This window comes from Phocoena sinus, chromosome 3, assembly GCF_008692025.1.
Source record: "Phocoena sinus isolate mPhoSin1 chromosome 3, mPhoSin1.pri, whole genome shotgun sequence".
In the NCBI taxonomy this organism is placed as follows: domain Eukaryota; kingdom Metazoa; phylum Chordata; class Mammalia; order Artiodactyla; family Phocoenidae; genus Phocoena; species Phocoena sinus.
Genome location: NC_045765.1, coordinates 130,592,423 through 130,612,377, shown reverse-complemented (window position 1 = coordinate 130,612,377; position 19,955 = coordinate 130,592,423). Strand labels below are relative to the sequence as shown.

Genomic DNA, 19,955 nt, shown 5'->3' with positions numbered 1-19,955 from the left:
AAGGATGATAACCTACAAAGGAACCCCCATTTTACTGTCAGCAGATTTCTCACCAGAAACTCTACAGGCCAGGAGGGAGTGGGATTATATTCTCAAAATACCATGAAAGATAAAAACTTTCACCCAAGAATACCCTATCCAGCAAAGTTATCATTCAGATATGAAGGAGAAATAAAGACTTCCCCAGATAAACAAAAGCTGAGGGAGTTCATCAACACTAGACCTGTCTTACAAGAAATGTTGAAAGGAGCTGTTTTACCGGAAACTAAAAGGCAAAAGTACACAGCATTTTGAGTAAGGTGATAAATAGATGAAATCAGAAAATTGCAACTCTTTATTAGAATAGGTTTGTAAACACTTTATTATAGTGTAAAGGTAAAGGGGGGGGGAATAGAAAAAAATTTCAATTTGGTAACAAACTCACAATATAAAAAGGGATAGTTTGAGACAACAAAAACACAAAAGGGGAAGAGGAAAAGGACAGAATCCATATAGGTAAATGTAGCTAAGATGCTATCAGCAGGGACCTCCCTGGTGGCAGAGTGGTTAAGAATCCACCTGCCAATGCATGGGACATGGGTTCAATCCCTGGTCTGGGAAGATCCCACTTGCCTCAGAACAACTAAGCCCATGCGCCACAACTACTGAGCCTGAGCTCTAGAGCCTGTGAGCCACAACTACTGAAACCCATGTGCCTAGAGCCCATGCTCCACAACAAGAGAAGCAACCACAAGGAGAAGCCTGTGCACCACAACAAGAGTAGCCCCCGCTCACTGCAACTAGAGGAAGCCCGTGCCCAGCAACGAAGACCCAGTGCAGCCAAAAATAAATAAGTAAATAAATAAATAAATGAATTTAAAAAAAAGATGCTACCAGCAGAAAACGTACTATTTTATGCATGACAATTTTATATAAACCCAATGGAAACCACAGAACATAAATCCAGAGCAAAGACATGACACATAAAAAAAGAGGAAACTGAGAAAAACATCACAGAAAAACACCAAAACAAAATGGTAGATGGAAACACAAGAAAAAAGAAATAATGGAGATGTAGAGTAACCAGAAAACAAAAGATAAAATGGCGATACTGTCTTCATCTATCAATAATCACCTAATTGTAAATGGACTGAATCCACCAATTCAAAGACACAAAGTGGCTGGATGGGATAATTCATCAAGAAGACATTACAGCAAAGTGATTCAGTTATACATACGTGTGTGTGTGTACACACACACACATACACACAAACATATATTCTTTTTCAGATTCTGTTCCCTTATAGGTATTACAAAATACTGAGTATAGTTCCCTGTGCTATACTTCAATAAAAAATTAAATTAAATTAAAAAAAAAGACATCACAGTTACTAATATACATGCACCTAACATAGGAACACCAAAACATATAAAACAATTATTAACAGACCTAAAGGGAGAAATTGAGAGCAACACAATAACAGTAAGGGACTTCTAACACCTCACTTACATCAAAGGATAGATCATTCAGACAGGAAGTCAACTGAGAAACAGTGGTCTTAAATGAAACGTTAAACCAGGTTGATTTGATAGATTTGTACAGAACATTCCATCCAAATGCAGAATACACATTCTTCTCAAGTGCACATGAAACCTTCTCAAATGATAGACCATATGTTGGGAAACAAAATAAGTCTCAATAAATTTAACAAGACTGAAATTATATCAAGCATATTTTCCAGTCACCATGGTATGAAACTAGAAATCAACTACAAACAAAAGCTGGAAAATATATGGAGACTAAACAACATGCTACAGAACAACTATTGGGTCAAAGAAGAAGTCAAAAGAGAAATCAAAAATTACCTGAAAATAAATTAAAATGAAAATACATCAAACCAAAATCTTCAGGATGCAACAAAAGTGGTACTAAGAGGGAAGTTTATAGCAATACAGAACTACCTTAAGAAACAAGAAAAATCTGAAATACTTTATCTTTCACCTAAAAAAACTAGAAAAAAAGAGAACAAATAAAACCCAAAGTCAGTAGAAGGAGGGAAATAATATTGATCAGAGTGGAAATAAGTGAAATAGACTAAAAAGGCAATAAAAAAGATCAATGAAACCAAAAACAGGTTCTTTGAAAAGATAAACAAACCTTTAGCTAGACATAGTAAGGAAAAAATGCTGATAAATAAAACTACAAATGAAAGAGGAGAAATAACAACAGATACCATAGAAACAAAAAGGATTATAAGAGATTATGAACAGTCATACACCAACAAATTGGACAACCTAGAAGGGACCAATTCTCAGAATCATACAATCTTCCAAGACTGAATCACAAAGAAACAGAAAATCTGAATAAACCAATCACTAGTACAGAGATTGAAATAGTACTCAAAAAAAGCTTCCAAAAACAATAGTCTGGGACCAGACAGCTTCACAGGTGAATTCCATCAAACATTCAAAGAAGATTTAATAACTATCCTTCTCAAACTCTTCCAAAATACCGAAGAGGAGGAAATGCTTCCCAACTCATTTTACGAGGCTAACATCACCCTGACACCAAAATCAGAGAGAGACAACATAAAAAAAGAAAAATTATAGCCCAATATCTCCGATGATCATAGATACAAAAATCCTCAACAAAATATTAGCAAACCAAATACATCAATACAGTAAAAAGATATATGCCATGATCAGGTGGGATTTATTCCAGGCATGCAAGGATGGTTCATTATCTGCAAATCAATCAATGCGATACAACCACATTAACAAAATAAAGGATAAAAACCATATGACCTTATCAACGGATGCAGAAAAAAGTATCTGACAAGATTCAACACCCATTTATGATAAAAACTCTCAATAAAGTGGGTATAGAAAGAATGTACCTCAAACATAATAAAGGTCATATGTGACAAATCCAGCAGCTACACATACTCAATGGTGAAAAACTGAAAGCTATCCTCCTAAATCAGGAAACAAGACAAGAATGGCCCCTCTCACCACGCTTATTCAAACATAGTATTAAAAGACGGTATCCATCCATCTCCTTCTTCCTACCTCCCTGGATGCTCCCTGATCCCTGCAGGCAGCATCCTCAGTCCATCCTCACTGCCCCTGGCCACATGATGGGAACAGTGGTGGGCCTTGCCATGCATGTCCCAAAACTGGCCTGCATCGGTCGGTCGGGGGAGGCGCCTGTTCCACCTAGGCCAGGGGTCTCAGGTCGAAAGGCAACATTCTGCCAGAGGAAGCGGCGAAAGGGAAAGGGGGTGGGCGCCCTTCGTAGCACTTCCCGCCTTGGTGCACTGCGTCTCTTTCCACACCCTGCCATGGGCCCAGCACACAGGTTGGGATGGGGAAAAGGGGAGAGGCAAGTGCAGATGGCGGGGGCATTGGAGGGTAGGTCCCACTGGATCCCTTTCCTGGGGGAAACTTGGGGCTGGAGGGCAGCAGCAGCATGTGTGTGCTGCTGAACACATCTGTATCCGGGTCCTCTGCCACCCCTTGGTGTGAGGAGTGGGCCAGGGGGCCTGGTTGGTGGCGGCCCTTGTGCTTTCTCAAAGTCCTAGACAGAGCAAGTAGGCAAGAAAAAGAAATAAAAGGAATAAAAGAAATACAAGGAATCCAAATTGGAAAGGAAGAAGTAAAATTTAATAGTCTGCAGATGATATGATACTATTAATAGAAAAAACCTAAGGACACCACCAAAAAACTACTAGAACTCATCAATAAATTTGGTAAAGATGCAGATACAAAATTAATACTCAGAAGTCTGTTGTGTTCCCATACACTAACAATGAACTATCAGAAAGAGAAATTAAGAAAATAATTGGGGGCTTTCCCTGTGGCCACAGTGGTTAAGGATCCGCCTGCCAATTCAGCGGACACAGGTTTGAGCCCTGGTCTAGGAAGATCCTACATGCCGCAGAGCAACTAAGCCCGCGAGCCACAACTACTGAAGCCCAAGCACCTAGAGCCAGTGCTCCGCGACAAGAGAAGCCACCACAATGAGAAGTCCGCGCACCACAACAAACAGTAGCCCCTGCTTGCCACAACTAGAGAAAGCCCGCATGGAGCCACAAAGATCCAACTCAGCCATAAATAAATAAATAAATTTATTTAAAAAAAGAAAATAATTGCCTTTACAATCGCAACAGAAAGAATAAAATACCTAGAAATAAATTTAAAGACACAAATAACTGGAAAGATATTCTGTGCTCATAAATTCAAAGAATTAACATTATTAAAATGTTCATAGGGCTTCCCTGGTGGCGCAGTGGTTGAGAGTCCACCTGCCAATGCAGGGGACACGGGTTTGTGCCCCGGTCCAGGAAGATCCCACATGCCGCGGAGCAGCTAGGCCCGTGAGCCATGGCCACTGAGCCTGCGTGTCTGGAGCCTGTGCTCCACAACGGGAGAGGCCACAACAGTGAGAGGCCTGCATACCACAAAAAAAAAAAAGGGCAGAGGAGATAAACAGACATTTTCCAAAGAAGACATATGGGTGGCCAACAGGCACATGAAAAGATGTTCAAACATCATCAATTATTAGGGATTATTAGGGATCAAAACACAATAAGATATCACCTCACACCCATTTGAATGGTTAATTATCAAAAAGGCAAGAAATAACACGTGTTGGTGAGGATGTAGATATAAGGGAACACTTACACACTGTAGGTGGGAATGTAAACTGGTGCAGCCACTATGGAAAACAGTATGGAGATTCCTCAAAAATTTAAGAATGGAAGTAGCATATGATCCAGCCATCCCACTTCTTGGTGTTTATCCAAAGAAACACTAATTCAAAAAGATATATGCACTCTTATGTTCATCACGGCACTATTTGCAATAGTATTGCAAGAAATATTTCCAAAGTACAGAAACAACCTAAGTGCCCAATAATGAATGAATGAATAAAGAAGGTGTGGCATATATATACAATGAAACACTACTCAGCCATAAAAAAAAGATGAAACCTTGCCATTTATGACAACATGGATGAACCTTGAGGATATTATGTTAAGTGAAATAAGTCAGAGAAATAAATACTGTGTGATTTCACTTATATGTGGAATATAAAAAACAAAACAAATTAAATAAATAAATGAACAAACTAAACAAAAACAAATACATGGATACTGAGAATACTGAGTAGTGGTTATCAGAGGGAAAGGGGCAGAGAGAAGGGTAAAGGGGATCAACTGTATGGTGATGGATGGAAAGTAAATTTTTGGTGTGTGAGCCACACTGTAGGGTATACAGAAGTAGAAATATAATGAACAATTTTTATAAGCCAATGGTACCTTAAAAAACAAATCTATAAATAATACTAAATTAAATAAAATTAGCAACCTTTATTAAAGAAATTGAAGAGAAAATTAATGTGCTAGAAGATACATCAGAAGACGTATCTAGAAAGTGGCAAAGAGAGAAAAAAAAAGGCAGAAAATGTGGGAGAGAGGTTAAAAGACAAGAGATAGAATGAGAAGGTCTAACATGCATGTAATTGGTTGAACCGGAAAAGAGAGGAGATAGCAGAGGTAATATTGAAGAGATAATGGCTCTAGGATTTTCGAGAATTCGTAAAAGATAATGATCTGCAGAAGATCAAGAAGCTTAATGAATTCAAGCAGAATCAATAAACAATATGTTACAGAGTTGGAAAAAAAATTAAAATTCCAGACCAAAGGGGGAAAGATCAAGTGAAGTTCTTGGAATTAAAGTGTTCTAAAGCCCTTGTATTGTCCAGATCAACATTACACTTTGATGTGATGGTATGGTGTAATTTTTAAGGTAACTACTAACATAATAGAAAACAATTATATAACTTATAATCTAGGAGAGGGAGAAAGGAGAATGTTTAAAAAATAAATGACTTAAAGAAAGGTAAGAAAGGAGAAAAAAATGTAAAAGAAGTAGGACAAATAGAAATGCATAAAATAGATAAGATCACTCCCATTCTTTCTTAAACCCATGCTAATCAGGCTATCTTCCCCATCACTACACAAAACCTACTCTTTATTAGACCAATGCCCTCCATACTGGTAACTCAATTTCTCAGTCTTTAACTTGCTTGCCTTATCAGAAATATTTGCCACAAAGAATCACTCTCTTCCTTAATAAACTGATTCAACAGGGCTTCAGGTTTTTTTCTATATCTGTCTGGTCCCTCCTCCTTTTCTGTCTCCTTTGCTCACTGTTAGCTCCTTGTCTCCCTTAAAATTGTAGAGTCTCGGGCTTCCCTGGGTGGCACAGTGGTTAAGGAATCTGCCTGCCAATGCAGAGGACATGGTGTTCGATCCCTGGCCTGGGAGGATCCCACATTCCACAGAGCGGCTGAGCCCGTGCGCCACAACTGCTGGGACTGCACTCTGGAGCCTGCGAGTCACAACTGCTGAGCCCGCGTTGCCACAATTGCTGAGGCCTGCACACCTAGAGCCCATGCTCTGCAGCAGGAGAGGCCACCGCAATGAGAAGCCTGTGCACCGCAATGAGGGGTGGCCCCTGCTTGCCAACAACTAGAGAGGGCCCGCATGCAGCAGCAGAGGCCCAACACAGCACAAAAATAAATACATTTATTAAAAAAAAAAATTGTAGTCTCAAGGGTCAGTCTTTGTACTCTTCTCTATTTCACCTCAATTTTTAGGTAATGTTCTCCAATCTCATGGTTTTAATATTGTCACTTGTGTTATACAATACAGTAGCCACTAGTCACAAGTGATTACTTAAATTTATACTAATTAAAATTAAATTAAAAAAATTCAGTACCTGAGTCACTCTAGCCACATGTGGCTAGTGGCTACCATATTGCACAGTGTAGGTATAAAACATTTCCCATCATTGTAGAAAGTTCTACTGATCTAGATAATGACAAAATGTTCACATTATATTTCTAGCCAAAACTTCTCTCCTAAATTTCAGACTTGCATATCCAACTACCAACTTAACATCTTTTTAAAAATTGAGTATATAATTGACATATAACATTATACTAGTTTTATATGCACAACATAATGATTTGGTATATGTATATATCCAACTTAACATCTTTACTTGGATATAATAGAAAGTGAAACCTGTCAAAAACTGAACTTCTGACTTTTTTCCTGAAAAGCTACCCCATGCATTGTTTTCCTGATTTCAGTTAATGGTATTTCCATCCTTCTAGTTGCTCAAGCTAAAATCTTGGAATCACTCCTAACTTCTTTTTCTCAGTCTACATTCAATCCGTTAGGAAATCTTGGTTGGCTTTCTTTCAAATATATCCAGGACTCTGACTACCATCATTTGTTACCAAGATTTCTACAGTGGAGCTCTCTGTTTGTACCCTTAAAGTTTACTTGCCACACAAGCAGGTAGAGAGTTGTAGAGTGGTATAATAAGGAATTTGGCCTCACCCAGTTGGTTGTTACAACTGAGGGAAGTGCTATTAGCACCCAGTAGGTAGAGACTAGGGATGCTGCTAAAGATCCTACAATGCACAGGTTAGCTTCCTACAACAAACAATTACCTAGCCAAAAATGTCCTGAGACTGAGAAATCTGCCCTAAGGGGGAAAATAGGAGGCTGTGTTAGGGAAAGATAGGAAGGGACCTTATATGGTAATGGCAGTATTCTATTTCTTTAACTTGATTGTGGTTACATGGCCATTTGCTTCATAATTATGTCAATATACGTATGTTCGATGCACTTTTTTGTAGGATGTTGTATTTTCACAATTATTTAAAAAAAAAAAGGGAACTCCATAAGATGAAGTAAACAGATTTTAACACAAAACCAAGTGCTTTTACCTTTTATCCTCAACCTGTAAGTTACTATTATTACCTTCACTTTATAGAAAAGGATACAAAGCATGGAGAAGTAATTGACTACAAAGTTAGTAAGTGGCAGAGTTCAAATTCAAGCCTACACAGTTTAAGTCCAGAGCCTGTATTCTTTGCCACTATGCTGTGCTGTTTTTCCTGCTCTTTGGCCTTTCCTCCTTTCTTTTATCTTTCACTTTTACTTCTCTTTCTTGTTACAGCCCAGACTACTCAACAAGTATAGTTTTATTATTGCTGTATTTGTTTAATGGAGTTTAATGTCCACTGATCTTATTTTTCTAATTGTAGCATTACGGCAAAGTAGAAAGAAAATGGGGTTTCTGAGGGAGAGTCCTATATTTGCCACTCACTACCTGTGTAATTTAAGACTAACCATTTAACCTCCACGAGACTATTTTCCCATTTGCAAAATGGAAATAATAACATCCTCTTCACTGGGAGTGTTTGAGAATTAAAGTGACATGATGTATATTATACTTAGTACTTTGTAACGGGAAAATAAATGTTCAAATGTATTATTATTCCTTTCAAAAATCAAATAGGGCTTCCCTGGTGGAGCAATGGTTGAGAGTCCACCTGTCGATGCAGGGTACACGGGTTCGTGCCCCGGTCCGGGAAGATCCCACATGCCGCGGAGAGGCTACGCCCATGATCCATGGCTGCTGAGCCTGGGTGTCCAGAGCCTGTGCTCCGCAACAGGAGAGGCCACAACACTGAGAGGCCCGCGTATCGCAAAAAAAAAAAAAAAAAAAAAAAAAAAAATCAAATAAAAATACTTTTTTTAAAAACATATGCAGCCTCTTGAGTTTTTTCCTATTTTTTTAAATGAAAAATTCTTCTTAGTAACAAAGAGCTAAGCAAATATTGCCAACATGCCACTATTATGTGATAGAGATGTTGGTAACATGTTCTATTCCCCAGCATGTGTTTTCTTTTCTGTTTCTTTCCTTTCCATTTCCCTATTCTGCTCTTCTGTGTTTCTGTTCAACAATTAAGCCAAAGCTCTCATTAACTTAGTTCTACTGAAGATAAATAATGTTAAATAAAAATGTTAAAGTATTACCTTATAAGGTAATAATAGTAATTTTAACAGTAACTTTTCAAAAAAGGCAAAACCATATACAGTTGACCCTTCAACAATGAGGGAGTTAACTGTGCCTCTGCACAGTTGAAAATTGGTGTATAACTTGACAGTCAAGTATCTGCAATTCTGCATCTGTAGATTCAACCAATCATGGATGGTGTAGTACTGTAGTACATAATATTGAAAAAAATCCACATATAAGTGGATCTGAACAGTTCAAACCTGTGTTGTTCAAGGTCTACTATATTACCATTTCCAATCAAGAAGGGCCTTATTTCTGTATCTTATAAAGAGTATGAACATAAAAATGATGATCTATTCTAAGATGAGACAACTAAAATACTGAGTAATGGTAAACTCTGAACAATATATTCATCCAACAAGTTCTCAATGAGCCTCTACAAGGTACTGGGGTACTGAGAAAAACAGAAAAAAAAAAAAAAAGTCATGGTCCCTATCCTCAACAAACTTAAAAAATATAATTTATGAAGTCAAGAAGTCAGGTAATTTGTCCTAAATCACTTAAATAATAAAACCAAGCAGGATGCTAATAAATGATTATGATTTTCTGTTCTTCATTTCACTTTTAGCTCATATCTACACCACTTGCTAGTCGTGGCTCCCAAATTAGCTCTGTAATAGATCAGTGCAAGATTTATTCTTTTAAGGTAAAAAGTTTAGTTGACTATTTGAAACATAGAGCCATATAACATATATATTCAAATGTGGAGCATCAGAAATGATCTTGAATATAAAGTATACACTGCTCAATAGTAATTGTTACTAAAATATCACTAAGATAAAAGGAACTGTGAGTAAGCTAAGTAGTTTTATCAGAACAGTTAGTTGATATGCAAAAACAGAAGCCTGATTTTTCAGTTCCTTTTTTAATGTAATAAAACTGATTAATAATTCAGTTGACTTCTTTGGTCTTAAGTTTTAAAACTAAAGGCAGAATTAAGAGTACTTTGACCCACTAATTTACAAGACTAGGATTGACAGTCCTATTAAATATCCTTAGTCTAAAACTGTCAATTTCACTAAATAACTTGAAAAAAGTATCTCCTGGATGTAATGAGTAAAAACATTCTATATAAAATATCAATGAAAAATACATTTTAAATTAAGGTGGGTATCTAAGATCAGCAACAACTCAAGGATGTCCACTCTTGCCAATTTTATTCAACATAATATTGGAAGTCCTAGCCACAGCAATCAGGCAAGAAATAGAAATAAAAGGATTCCAAATTGGAAAGGAAGTAAAAAGGTAACACTACACATAGAAAATCCTACGATGCCACCAAAAAAGTAGTAGAGCTCAACAATGAATTCAGTAAAGTTGCAGGATACAAAATTAATATACAGAAATCTGTTGCACTTCTATACACTAAAAATGAATTACCAGAAGGGAAATTAAGAAAACAATCCCACTTACCATTGCATCAAAAAGAATAAAATACGTAGGAATAAACCTACCTCAGAAGGCAAAACACCTATACTTGGAAAATTATAAGACACTGATGAAAGAAATTGAAGACAACATAAACAGATGGAAAGGTATACTGTGTTCATGGATTGGAATTAATATTGTTAAAATGACCATACTACCCAAGGAAATCTACAGATTATTGCAATCCCTATAAAAATACCAAGGGCATTTTTCACAGAACCAGAACAAGTAATTTTAAAATTTGTATGGAAACACAAAAGACCCTGAATAGCCAAAATAATCTTGAGAAAGAAGAACAGAGCTGGAGGAACAATGTTTCTTGACTTCAGACTGTACTACAAAGCTACAATACTCGAAACACTACGGTACTGGCCAAAAAACAGACAAATAGATCGACGGAACAGGATGAGAAAGCCCAGAAATAAACCCATGCACTTACGGTCAATTAATCTGTGTCAAAGGAGGCAAGAATATATAATGGAGAAAAGACAGTCTCTTCAATAAGTGGTGCTGGGAAAACTGGACAGCCACATGTAAAATAATGAGATCAGAACATTTTCTCACACCATATATAGAAATAAACTAAAAATGGATTAAAGAACTAAATGTAAGACTGGAAACCATAAAACTCCTAGAGGAAAACATAGGCAGAACACCCTTTGCCATAAATCACAGCAACATGTATTTTTGACCTGTATTCTAAAGCAGAGGAAATAAAAGCAAAATAGGACCTAATCAGACTTAAAAGCTTTTGCGCAGCACAAAGGAAACCACTGACAAAACAAAGAGACAACCTACTGAATGGGAGAAAATATTTGCTAATGATATGACTGATAAGGGGTCAATACCCAGAATATATAAACAGCTCATACAACTCAACAAAAAAACAAGCAACCCAATTTAAAAATGGGCAGATCTGAATAGACATTTTATAAAGAAGACATACAGATGGCCAACAAGCACAAGAAAAGATCCTCAACGTCAGTAATCATCTGGGAACTTCAAAACCACAATAAGATATCACCTCACACTCATTAGAATGGTTATCATCAAAAAAGTAAGAAATAACAAGTCTTGGTGAGGATGTACATATAAGGGAACCCTTATACACTGTTGGGGGAATGTAAATTGGTGCAACCACTGTGGAAAACAGTATGGCAATCTCTCAAAAAACTAAAAATAGAACTACCATATGACCCAGCAATTCCACTCCTGGGTATATATCTGAAAAAAAATGAAAACACTAATTCAAAAAGATACAGGTACCCCAATGTTCATTGTAGCATTATTTACAACTGCCAAGATACGGAAGTAACCTAAGTGTCCATCAACAGATGAATGGATAAAGAAGATGTGGTATATGTATAATGCAACACTACTCAGCAATAAAAAAGAATGAAATTTTGCCATTTGCAATAACATGGATGGACGTGGAAGGTATTATGCTAAGTGAAATAAGTCAGACAAAGACAAATACTGCATGATATCACTTATATGTGGAATCTAAAAACTAATACAAACTAGTGAATATAACAAAAAGGAAACAGACTTACAGATACAGAGAACAAACTAGTGGTTACCAGTGGAGAGAGGGAAGCAGGGAGGAGCAAGATATGGGTAGGGAATTAAGAGTTATAAACTATTATGTATAAAATAAATAAGCGGGCTTCCCTGGTGGCGCAGTGGTTGAGAGTCCGCCTGCCTATGCAGGGGACATGGGTTCGTGCCCCAGTCTGGGAGGATCCCACATGCCGCGGAGCAGCTGGGCCCGTGAGCCGCGCGTCCGGAGCCTGTGCTCCGCAACGGGAGAGGCCACGACGGTGAGAGGTCCGCGTACCACAAAAACATATAAATAAATAAATAAGCAAGCTAGAAAGATATATTGTACAACACAGGGAATACAGCCAATATTTTAAAATAACTATAAATGCAGTATAACCTTTAAAAATTGTGAATCGCTATTTTGTACACCTGTAACTTATGTAATATTGTACATCAACTGCATCTCAATTAGGAAAAAAAAGGAAAAGGAAAATAAATAAAGATGGACATGGCATAGGAATTAAAAGCTTGGAAAATAAACATATAGTAGAGAAGTTATTAACTTTAGAGAGTTTAAAAAATATCATCTCAATTTAAAAAATTAAATATTTTAGAAATTGAAAAGTTGACTGTCAGGAAGCCAGTACCCTTTCATCAAAAAATAACTTAAAGAACTTGGGGGAAATTTATAAAAGAAAATCTAAAGCACATAAAATAACCTATAAATTAATGTGTAAACATTTGGAACTATTCCAAGCACTACTGAACTTTATATAGGAGTTTGCTACTATTATTTGTGAACTTAAACTAAGTTTAATGAAATGAGCTTAATGAAACTGTTATACTGTGGGAGGAAAAAGGCATAAACAGAATTGCTAAGAAATGCTAGAGAAAATTTTTAATATTGGTAAGCAGGCAGAACCTTATTGCTCTTTTTTTTTTTTTTTTTGCGGTACGCGGGCCTCTCACTGTTGCAGCCTCTCCCGTTGCGGAGCACAGGCTCCGGACGCACAGGCCCAGCAGCCATGGTTCACGGGCTCAACCGCTCCGCAGCACGTGGGATCTTCCCAGACCCGGGGCACGAACCCGTGTCCCCTGCATCGGCAGGCGGACTCTCAACCACTGCGCCACCAGGGAAGCCCTTATTGCCCTTAAATCTACAAACACTGATGAAACCACCTTCAGAAGGTATTCATTTGTTTGAATTATACACAATGGTTAAATTGGGATACAGTCTATTCTGATTCTATTAAGTAGAATGTGGTGGTTGATGGCTCACATAAGACTGCTTGGATTTAAATCCTGGATTTACTGTGTGACTTGGGGCAACTTACTTAAATTCCCTAAGGGAATTTGGTTTGAGACTTAAATGAGATAATGCACATAATAATGTGACCGGTCCACAGTGAGTGCTCAATAAACATAGCTATCATTTTTATTATGAATTTAGTTCTTTAAAAGTAACTAGCAAAATTATATTTTGGCTTAATTTAGTGGCCTGAATAAAATCAGCTGACATATGTATGTCTTTAGCATAAAGTGAGTAAACCCAGTGAGGTAAGAAAGATAAAGAAATTGAACTTCATAGAATTACTGAACTGTCACAAACAGAATAGACCTAAAGGGAAAGAATTCATTTCTGAAGAACAAAACAGTGTCACTTTGGAGAAAAACTCAGAGAAAAAGACAAGTCAATAGAAAGGTAGTGGAAGATGGAACTAACATTAATTTATTGAATGCCTACTACTGGCCTAATGTTTACATGTTGTTTAATTGCATCTAATACTTTAGGATTTGGGAAATAGGTATTACCTTCAAATTACTGATACAAAAAACATAAATAAATAAAAAACCATGAAGCTCAGAGGTAACTTGTCCTAAATCACATAACTAATAAAGCCACAATTGGGAATGAAACCAGGCCACTCTGATCCCAAATGCTATTTCCCACTATAGTGGGATGTCTGCTTTAAAGGAGGCAGGCTATTTGGAAGACAAAAGAAGCCTCTGAAAATCAGGTCCTGTTCAGATTCGGAAACAAAAAAGCAGTAATACCTAGAATGACAAATGGCCTTAAACTCTTTAAAACAAAGTTTAGGACTAGAAGAGTGAAGATATATGCCCAAGTATCTGGATTACAAATTTAAAACAACACAGTTTTCTTGAAGCAAACTACCTTAGATGAATTTGTTTCTCTTGATGCAAACTTCTTTGTCTCAAGGCTAGATATTTTCCTGGACAGCAATAATCCTTCCAGCAGCAGTGAAACACAGGAAACGTCAATAGCCAAGTCAGAGTAGGAAAAAAGATACCTGCTTAAACAATGGCAGAAAAAAACGGCTACACTTCTGACTTACTTTGTTAACCAATACTCTCCATTGTATTGGTTCCTAAACTAAACTGAGAATGTGGTTGAGTTTAGAAACAGGATTTTTTATGCCCTGGAGATGATACTTTCAATGAATACTGAATGTTAGGAAACCAGAAAAGAGGAAAATCTAGAAAGGTTCTTAGATTTCAGTCAGCCTTAACAAAAAGTGATAATCAAGGTTGGGGAAAATACGAAGGACATTCAGGAATTGACATAAAGTTTCCAGTTTAATCACATACATGTATTTGTCCTGAGCAAATCTGAAATTTTGTGGCATTGTCAAATTAGCTTTTTATTCCAAACAAGCAGAAAACTGATGATATTTCAATGATTCAAAATAAATCATGAATGAGTCCAAAGTTCCTAGTGCCTTTCAAAGATTTATTAACATTCAAGTAAATATGAAGAACTGTAAGGAAACTGATCATTTTCAGTTGCCTCAATTGAAGTCAAGTAACCTGAACTTCAAATTCCCCCAGAATGCTGTTTCAAAGGAAATTTAATACCTTTTTGAAAGTCTTGAGAACTATAAACTGAAGTTTGATGAATTAGGTTGAGAGGTGAATTGGAGTTTCATAGCTAATATTACTTAGATGGTAACACAGAATAGTGCTATCAATGATTAAGTAAAATTTTAAATGTTCCTAAGCACTAATTTGCCACAGACTAACACTAATATAGGGAGTTAAATACAAAAAAATGACTTAAACAGATATATTCACTTCGATTTCATTCAATCCTCTGATCTTCAAGACATTGAAGTCCCAGATGCAAGATTATTAATGTCAAAGATAAGTCATTTAATAATAAGACCCTTGGGCTTCCCTGATGGCGCAGTGGTTGAGAGTCCGCCTGCCGATGCAGGGGATACAGTTCGTGCCCCGGGTCTGGGAAGATCCCACATGCCACGGAGCACCTAGGCCCGTGAGCCATGGTCGCTGAGCCTGGACGTCCAGAGCCTGTGCTCTTCAACGGGAGAGGCCACAACAGTGAGAGGCCCGCGTACGGCAAAAAAAAAAAAAAGACCCTTATCATTTATTTTAAGATTGGTTTTAGTAGGGGGTCTCAATATGAAAACAGCTTATTAACTTGTTTGCTGGTGCTTATGCTGAAGCATTTATCTCCATGAAAAGAACATAGAGAACAACCAAAGGAAGCTCCTAAATGTTATTTTTAAAAGTTATTAACTGTGAGCATCAGTATATCTCAAAGAATGTCAGCCCTTTCCACACTAGGTTCAGAAACTTTCTTTGACAATTCTTTGCAAAAGCAAACCTATAGTACATATGCCAAGATGCTAGCAACAATCTGCAATAAGGAGGTACTAGCTTTTGCCCAAAGAAATGGATCATGAACCCACCATACAAGTATTTATGAGTGAAAATTACTATTAACTAATGCTTCTGCAAATGGTAGAGTTTTAGATACTATATTTACATTCAGTTCACCAGGCCAGGGGTTGATAATTTTTTTTCTGTAAAGGGCCAGATAGTAAATATTTTAGGCTTTGCCAGCCATATGGTCTCTGCAACTACTCAAACTCTGCCTGTAGCACAAAAGACAATATATAAATGAGTAAGCATGGTTGTGTTCCAGTAAAACCATATAAAAAGTAAATACATTTGGCAGTGGCCAAATTTGGTCATAGTTTACCCACCTCTGTAGTATGCCAATATAAAAGCAATTGGAACCATATCATTAAAAAGGCAGCCTGGTGAAAGCAGTTATGTATATGTATGTTCTTCTAGGTAAGTCTGTAACTTCTATAAAGTCCAGTAACAAACTTTATCTAAACCTCTTCCTTATGAATTGCTTAATGGTGAGCCAATAGGAGCCATAATATTCAAATTCTGATGTGACAGTTGGAACATGCTTCCAATCTGATCAATAAATCCTTCAAAAGGTGTTAAATTTGACAGTGCTGGAAGACAATGTGTTTTTTTTTTTTTTTTGGCGGTTCGCGGGCCTCTCACTGTTGTGGCCTCTCCCGTTGCGGAGCACAGGCTCTGGACGCGCAGGCTCAGCGGCCATGGATGTGGGATCTTCCCAGACCGGGGTACGAACCCATGTCCCCTGCATCGGCAGGCGGACTCTCAACCACTGCGCCACCAGGGAAGCCCGACAATGTGTTTTAATAAAGAAATTAGCAGTCAGAACAATGCAATGGCACCAAAGAACCTCTCCTCTCACACTGGGAACACTAAATGCTCTAGTTATGTTTAGGCAGTAGGAAAAAAAAAGAATACTGGCAAGTACTGAAATTTTAGTGTATTATAAAATGCTGGCTTGCTAGAAATTTTTATCTTAATTTTTTTTCTTTACTTTTATGCTCGTATCTCTTAAAAAATACTATAAATCATTATTTTAATTTGTAATTCAGGTATTCCCATCCTCCTATGCTGTTTACCCTTTATTGTAACTATTTAGGGTATTATAAAAATCACAATAAACAGCATTATTTTTATGTATGTAACAGATATGCAGCATTTAAGACAAAAGAAATCTAAGGCTAAATGTTTTCAGAGCTCTAGTGGGCATACAGTGGGAAAGGAAAGGTGAACTTTATTTTCTTCGAGGCAAAGAAGCTATAGGTGACATCTTAGCTTGCCACCAACCTTTATTCTTAATATGAAGTTTGTAGTTGTTTGTGAGGCAAGGAGATTTTTGTTCAAGTTAAAACAAGGGTTTCTTTGACCTACTGCAAAGTGTAAAGCCTTTCCCTTCAGGGGCTGCCTGTTACCCTGCATATGACAAGCAGTAAAAAGATAAAAGGAGGGGAAACAGGTTCTAAAGTTTGCTAATCTATTGCTAATCAGCAATAGATTACGGCATGGCTTGAGAGTCATGAAAATTAGGTTTTAGTCAAGCTGGCCATTAACCGGTTGCCTAGTGGTGAGCGAGCCAGTTTCTTCAACTCGGTGGACTCAAGTTTCCTCATCTGGAAAATGAGAGAATGCGCTTGACTGGCTGCTCTCAAAGGCCCGTTCCAGCTCTATTATTCTAAGACAGGAAGATGTCAAGCCACCTACCGTGGTCACTGTCTCTCACAGTCGAGCCGGGGAAAAAGCGTGACGAGGACTTCCCTGTCCAGCCCTCACCCCATCTGCGGTCCTAGCTCAAGGCACCAATGAAGCTTCCTCCCCACCTCCCCTCTCTAGCTCTCTCCTACTCGGGATAGAAAAGGGCGCTCCCATTCCCGCAATTCCCCCAATTCTCCTCCTCTCTCCTCCTCTCACTCGGGTGTTCACCCACGGTAACCCTGCCTTTTCCCTAAGGTCCGGCAGACACCGACTCCCACAGCCCCTCGAGTTCTTTCGCAGCCCCCGACGGAGGCCCTGACTTGCTCTCACCCGAGACCTGTAGGAACGCGCGCCGCCTCTCCAGACCGGTCTCCGCGGGCCCCGGCTTTGGCCTCACCGCTTCCGCAAGAAGCCACAGTTCCGAGGCGTTTCTCTGAAGAACTTCCCCGGGTAACAGCCGACTCCGTCGGAAGCTCAGCCTTAGCAGCCTTGTCCCCACTTTCCCTCCGCTCCCTCCCGGGAGATGAGTTTGCAACACCCGGAACGTCCTCTACCTGAGCAGGCCGAGCCCTTAATCTCAGAGAGCTCGGCAGGGAGGAGGACACCCCTCCCCCAAACTTCTCAACTTGCTGCAGCAAGGGTTCTTGTCCCCTGAACAGGAAAAGGCAACGGCCTAGGCCGCGGGGGCCAGCGGGGGATGCAGTTCTGAGAGCGCTAAGCCGGCCGCCGCAGTCAAACCTCCCGCCGCGGCGGACTACAACTCCCAGAGGGCTCTGCGACAGTCAACACGCCTTCCGCCGCAGAGCCCAGCCCTCCGGCTTCGGAAGAAAGGGCGGCGCAGGTGGGCTAATCGCGTTTTATCTGCAGCCAGGCCTTTGCGCTAGAGTCTGTTGCCTGCCTGCCTGCCTTTAAGGCATCTAAGAGGAGGGATGCGATCTCCTGCAGTCTACCACCCCGGAGGCCACCTGGGAAAGGGCTGATGTGACATTTCCATCTAGGGCTGACCTCCCATTATCTGTCATCTCAGGCAGTTCTCGCTGGTGCTCTGTACTCTCATCACGTGCTTGCACCCTGTGGACACCAAGGGAAGCCGGTTTGAAAAAAAAATTGTTAGATCTGGCACTTTCTCTCCCTTGTCTAGACGTTTAGGTTTGTTTTTTGTTTTTTACGTGTTGGCAGTTTAGTCACTAGGCTAAAAGAGGGGTTTTGGTAGGATTTTAAGCACCCTCTCCCCATCCCTAACAATTTCGCCGACAGTCACCCCAAATAAACATACAGTCTAAGGAAAATTGGTGTGCTTGTTATAAAAAGTCAGCTTAAGGTAAGTCTCTGAAAAGCATATGGCAATACCTCAGCTCTTCTTACGTAGGAAGCCCGTGGCTTTTTTTTTTTAAGCAAAACAACCAGGAAAAATCCGACAATGTTAGTGTAATGTGTTAATCCCAAATGAAAGAAACCAAATTTAACAAATAGTTAAAACTGAGTGCCAAGCATTTTACATAAAATATCTCATTAAATCTTAACCATGATTCTAGAAGTGTATATTATCCCTATTTTACAAATAAGGAAACAGCCCTAGAGAATTTTAAGAGTTACCCAAGGCCAAACAACTATCAAGTGGCAGAAGATCTGGAATTCAAACTGAGGTCTTCTTCCAAAGCCTGTGCTCTCAAACTCTGCCTCTATTATCGAGGGTTTGACAAATGCAAGGCAGGTAACGTGATGAATATTGCCTTTAAGGCAGATAAAAGTTATTTTGCTAATGGTGTCCTTATTAAAAAACTTCTGCAACTGCTTTTTAGCCTGCCTTCAACAGTACATTCTTTTGATAGCTGCAATGGTGGCAAAATTTTCTTCTTTCTCTGCTTTCCAGGCTGAGAAAATATTTTTAGGTAAGGCTGAGAAGCACGAAAGTAGATGGTATGGAATGACGTCAGCGAAAATGGCTGAATAGGGAACTTGAAAACTCTCCCTCCACAAAAGCAACGAATAACCTGGTGAAACTGTCAGAATCAGCTTTTTTTGGAACTCTGGAATCTAATAAAAACCAGGGGAACACTTAAGAAAAGACTGCTGAATTTTGGCAAGAAATCTCTGTGATTATCTCTAGCTTGCCAGTGGCCTTGAGGACAGCAGCCCACATTCCTGGTGTAGGTTGCTGGTACCAGAGAGAGTAATATGGACCTTATTCTAAAGGAGTTGTAATTTTGTGTTTTGACCTATCTGGTGGTGTCCTGAAGGTTTGGCTCAAGGGCTTACCTTTGTTTCTCCAGCCTTGGAGCCTCCGAGGGCTGAGGCAGGATTGTCAAAAGAGTTTAAAGCAAATGTATTAGCCACTGCCACCAGGGTATGGTGTAACAGTTGGGACAAACAATAAACAGGCCAAAAAGCCTAGGAAGGAAGAGGCTGGGGAAGCAGATACTTGGGGAATAAGGGGTTTTTGTTTTCTATTTTTTAAATATTTACTTATTTATTTGGTCGTGCTGTATCTTAGTTGCAGCAGGTGGGCTCCTTAGTTGAGGCATGCGTGCAGGATCTAGTTCCCTGACCAGGGATGGACCTGGGCCCCCTGCATTGGGAGCATGGAGTCTTATCCACTGTGCCACCAGGGAAGCCCTGGTATAAGGGTTTTCTTGAAAAGCTTCCTCCTCTTCTGGGGAATCCAGAAGGCC

At 38.9% G+C, this 19,955-nt stretch overlaps 1 protein-coding gene across 12 annotated transcripts in view; it reads right to left on the bottom strand.

The window, feature by feature from the left end:
• The window catches only part of SLC38A9 (solute carrier family 38 member 9), a 102,219-nt gene extending 83,895 nt beyond the window's left edge, over positions 1-18,324 (bottom strand). Inside the window, exons 1-2 of one of the 12 annotated variants that reach the window (XR_004349170.1) lie at positions 17,614-18,324; positions 15,701-15,809 (exon numbers count right to left, since the gene is read on the bottom strand). The gene's annotated coding sequence lies outside the window, so the exon portion shown is untranslated. The remainder of the gene's footprint in view (positions 1-15,700; positions 15,810-17,613) is intronic. The other 11 variants (XR_004349169.1, XR_004349172.1, XR_004349168.1 and 8 more) reach the window with 11 other exon arrangements.
• Between the last annotated feature and the right edge of the window lie 1,631 nt (positions 18,325-19,955).